Consider the following 5,502-nt stretch of genomic DNA (forward strand, 5'->3'; position numbering starts at 1 on the left):
AGGGGAAGGATCAAAATGTTTTTCTCAGCTTTGATTGATTTTTTTTTGCGAGTAGAATACATGCTATTTGATGAGAAAATTCACCTTGAAACAGTGTGCAGAATTACTCCTAGTTGTCAACATTCATAAATATGAAAAGTGAAAGTGGTGATGTCATGAAAAGGACAAATTAACATCTTGCAGGTTGTGTTTATTCGACCAAAATGTCCGACAGTATAGCTGCACTTTAAACCTATTATCATGCATTAATGTTGGAGGTTTATAACACTTTTCACCTCAGCTAAAGTGGATACACAACTTTTATTCCAGTCCAATCTCTTCCTCTCCCACTCTCTCTCTCTCTCTCTCTCTCCCTCGCTGTGTTGCATGTGTCGGTTGCCTATCAATTAAGGGGTTATACAATAATCCAGCTCTCATTCAGGACAGGATTAGACTGTTTAATGGGTCTGACTTTGAAAGGAGGATTGCTGCAAACCAAAAATACAGAATATCTGTCATCTCTTCTCTTCTTATCAGTGGGGCATAGTGACATTTCTAAAGACACATCTGGCCTGGATTTGAAGTAGTTACATATTGACTGAAGAGGCTTTCTAAAGCGTGAGCAAACTGAATACACTGTGGTGGTATCCTGAGACGTTTGGCGTTAAACGAGCCGTGCACTGTCAACAGTTTCGAGGTACGTCCCCCGAGAGCCACAAGTCTAGTCTTGAATCTAAGTGATCGCAATTGACTTTTGTCTTGACAGTGCTGTCAGAGCAACAGGAAAACATGGATACTTAAAAGTCATTGATTAAGCGTAGTACAAGTATGTCAGCCATTCAAGACGAAACCACACATATTAATAGATTAGTAAGCACAATAAGAATGACGTTTTTAGTTTATAAAAAAATAGAAAAAAAACATGCAGTTGTTGAGACTGTTTCTACCTTTATGTGCCTCACTTTCAAATATTTTTTGAGAGTTAAACCCTATGCTAGAGAGTCCTCCCTGGCCTAATAAAGTTTCAGAAGTGCAGTAATGCTTTATCCCGGAGGGCATTCAAGTTCCAGCGTCAACCCAACCCGTTTTAACAGTCAAAAGCACATGACTCACAACCTTTATGTGGCTGAATCAAAGTCAGCCAGTGTCTATTGATACTCTGAGTTGCGAAAAAGGTGTGAGTGCTTCTGAGAGCTTCAACGGAGGCCACCTGGATAACAGCCCCTGAGGTGTCTGGGAAGGCTGTAAATATAAATGACAGTTACCACCCCCCTCCAGGGCTTCTTCAGCCAAGCAGGCTTCACTTCTCTTCTTCACCTCTCTTCAAAGAGAAAAATCCTGCTCAGAGCAAGGGCAAAGTATTGCTGGCAAGAAAGTTTTTTTCTTTTTTTAGAAATCACACTACACTGTATGTAACGCTGGATTTAGGCTTTTAAAAGTATATATGTTATTTCATCAGATCACAGGTTATCAAGACAGGCGTGTCTCTCCGCAGAGTGAAACATCTTTCGTCTGGTGTCGCTGATCATTAAACGTTGTTCCTTGTGATGACTCGTTTTACTAGGCGAAGCGGGGAATCCCGACACAGCCATGTGAGTAAGGCTGATGAATCTCAGACCCACATATCTATAAACTCCCACCATGCTTAATGCCGTCACCTCACACTCATCCACTTCCTGTTTCTCATTCCCTCTGCTGTGCAATGCAGGAGATAGCGGCGTCGGGTTGTGATGTGTTGGCAAAAAGGAGCTTCTGCTTGTGATCAGTGTTGTTGAAACAGCATCAAACCACTGATGATTACTTGATTTAATTTAATCTGACTGCCTCGCCAGCGAGCCAGGATTTTCAGCTTTTCACACTCAGTAATTGAGCTGATGTTAAGTGTCTTTGTGGAACCGAGCGGTGTTACAGACATAAAGTCGAAACGACAGAACAATGAAGCCTCCTCTGCACGTAAAAGGCTGATTCAGGTTCAGAGGGGAAACGGAAAAGAAGCCAGTCAAAACATTAAAACTATGCTTCTCTATCGATAAGTGACTCCACCTTCTTCTCTGTGCCATGTTATTGTAAGCGCGGCAGTGGAGGAACCTGTGTACCTTTACCTTTGTCTGCTGCTTTTCTGCAAACAGTCATAAAGTTCTCTGACACAGTGACATAAATCAAGTTGCAGGGATGACTGGCGGCTGAGGCAGCTCCTCTTTGATCAGGCTTTGTGGAGACGCCCCATGTCCTCATCCTCAGCTGCTCCGGCAGCACCTGTTTACTAGTTCAGGCCTGTCTGTTTGGAGAGCAGCGCTTAGCCTCTCAATGTCACAGACTCATACATGACGCACAACATACACACAAAGGAATTTGGCTAGTGTTCGAGGGTGAGTGGGTTTTTTCCAACATATATGCTCCTAATGCGCTAGACCCATACTGATTCTTGGCACTTGCTTCTCTTATTAGCCAGCTGCTCTAAATGTAAATCTGTCGCCTTTTGGAGAGTTCTGCCTCCTCTGGCTGTACCACAGAAGAGAAATAGTTGGTGCATCGTGACAACTAAAACAGCTTTGTTGCAGCTGAAGATGTAACATGGAGTAAGAGGGATATTGAAGAAAAAAAACTTTACAGAGAGAGCTGCAAGTTTCCTAGACCAAAGTGTTATCAGAGAATGCAATGAAAGCACCCTTTCATCCCTCAAGTTTTTCTGGTACACAAATCCAGAGTTCTGAGGATTATGGTTGAAGGAAGTGCGGGTGGGCTTCATGTTCTAAATCGATCTATACAGCAAAGAATGTAGGGCAATGAGAGAGTACAGTATATTTGCCCAATCTGCAAATATAACAGTTTACCCCTCAGTCTGCTGTGGAGGCAGTTGTTCCCAGCCACTGCTGAAGGTGAGAGTAATTACATAAAAACCTGGCAACAATGAGTTCTCTGCCTGCAAGGCGGGGGCAGGGCACTTTTTCAAATGCATAATGAACTGCCTCGCAGGCCCTCTGCTGATCAAACAAGTGTTTGATAGTGGCTTTGGTTTGAAAGAGGGCTGAATATGTTTATTTGCATGTGGAGAAGTGAGTGACTTTGAGGTGGAGATCAGGCAGATTAGTGTTAACTGACGGAGACCTGTGCAAACAGACACTCCCCCTGCATGCAAGCAGGGCAGCGGCACACTTCCTCAGAGGACTAGTTAGGCTGAATTTAACATCAGACAGACCGGAGCGTGGTAACTCCTGCTACTTTTCAGACATTGTTCTTTTTATGCCAGCCTCCTCCCTTAAGCCGTACTCTCTCTTTCCTCATAAATGTTGGCTTGTTTGGTTTGGTACGTGTGAAAGCATGCACACTGATAGCTGGAAAACTGTTTGAGAGATGAGAACACCAATAACTGGCGGCTACTCATCAAAGACATTTCCATAGAATTCATTTTGAAAAATCCTTCAGAAACCACACATAACACACTGAAACACAGTACACAATAATAGTAAGACTTTATTATTAAAGGACCAGTGTGTAGGATTTAGTGGAATCTATTTATTTTAGATTGCAACTAACTGAACAGCATTCACGTCTGTATTTGACAACCTGGGAATGAGAATGGGCTGTGAAGTGTGTAGAAGAAACTTTGGAAACTTACAAAAAACACGAAAGGCCTTATCTAGAGCCAGTTTTTGGCGTCTGTTCTGGGCTACTGTAGACACATTGTGAACTGCATCGTCTGTGGATAAAAACACCTCATTCTAAGGTAACAAAATCACAATAATTCCTATAATCACTAATAAAAACATACCTATGAATATTATATTCCATTTATGCCTATAGAGCCTCCTAAACGTTACACACTGGACCTTTTAAGACACAAGAAAAAGGTTAATTGCAATAAAAACAGGCAAAAAATACAATTAAAAAAACAATAAATACATGTTGCATAAATAAATATGCAACTTCACATAATAAACATCAGCAAATTGCACCCACATACAATCTGGAGCATCAGTGGCTCCACAGTCTGGATGAAAACCAGACCCAGCTCTCTAGATCTAGATTGTCTAGATACCCAGGGGCGTATCTAGACAAATACTCCTGGGGTAGCAAGAGGAGACTTTAAGAAGACATAGTCAGGGTTAGGACTAGCACCCAAGGGCACTTATCATGTTTTCTCCACTGTTTTGTCCTCTTTAAGGGCACCCTGGAGGGCACTATATCATATTTTATCTACCATAGGGGCTTCCAAGGTGGCCCTTTTGCTGCTTTTTTTTTTATATGGAGACACCAGGGGGGCAATCCAGTGCTCAAAGGAATTCTTCTACATTTTGAAAAAATTTGCTCATTCACTTCCTTGCTGAGAATTCGATGAGAAGATTACTGCAAGAAAGTGAATGAGCATTTTTCCCAAAATGTCAAACTATTCATTTTATATTCAGCAAGTAGAACATGATGCTCACGTTCCCTGCCACCACTATGACGGATAGACAACACTGTCAGATGTAAGGAAGAAGCATTACAAGTAGCGCTGGCACTCGTGAGCTGCAACGTGACTGAGAAGGCGATAGATTGTGTGGTTAGAGGGATGTCTGGTGTCAGCTGGAAGGAAGGTTTAACAGCAGACTCTAATCTGCCACCTTCCTAATCCACACTGCAAAGAGCTCTGATCATTTTAAAACACATCTGAATTACAGATTGTGTGGGGGGGGGCAGCTCTCTTTTGTCAGTGGACATTCCCATTCAAACACCCACACACGTGTTGATGCATGTGTCATATCTGCCTCAGTAAATAAATTGCATTAATAAGTCGCATACATGTATTCAGCTGAATGTATGTGTGAGTGCATGTTTGTGTAATTGCTCCTGTTTATCATGTTCAGTGGCAGAGATGTTATGAAGGCAGTGACAGGATTGATGGTGGAGTGGAGAGAGAGCCAGAGACACAACAGGAGACTGTCTACATGTGTACATATTTCTGTGCGTGTGAGTTTGCAGACAGTATAGGAGCTATAGAGGGATAGACAGGGGGAGAGGGATGATGATGGATCTGGCAGGGCTCATGAGCACCGCTGGGAGAAAATGCCTGTGGTTCAAAGACACTATCAGTAAACTTAACAAAGAAAGATGGCGCAGAGGGGGAGAACATGAAAGGAAGCTACACAATCGTCTCTCACATAAACTTGGAGAAAACATCCTGGCCCTGCTGGCAGAATATACTGTAAGCAGACATTTGACTATTTTTACATAAACTCAAGATAGAAAGATACACAATATCACTCCTACTACTACTATTACCCATTTATAATGACTGACTAACTTAAGATACTACTGTAAATCCCCAATTCCCTCACAACTGTGTTTTAATGTCTTTTTTTACACAATCAACAATGCAATTTATGCTGTCAGACATAGACATATACATCCACCTCTTTAACTGTGGGCACACAATATTCAGATTCATTCATTCTTGAGGAAACATTAGCAGCAGTTTCAGCTGGCATGGTGATTTGAAACCAAAGATTTTATATTTAAAAATGGTCGTACTCTCCGTGACGT

This window comes from Morone saxatilis, unplaced genomic scaffold (assembly GCF_004916995.1).
Source record: "Morone saxatilis isolate NCDOM2014 unplaced genomic scaffold, NCSU_SB_2.0 Contig16, whole genome shotgun sequence".
Classification (NCBI taxonomy): Eukaryota; Metazoa; Chordata; class Actinopteri; family Moronidae; genus Morone; species Morone saxatilis.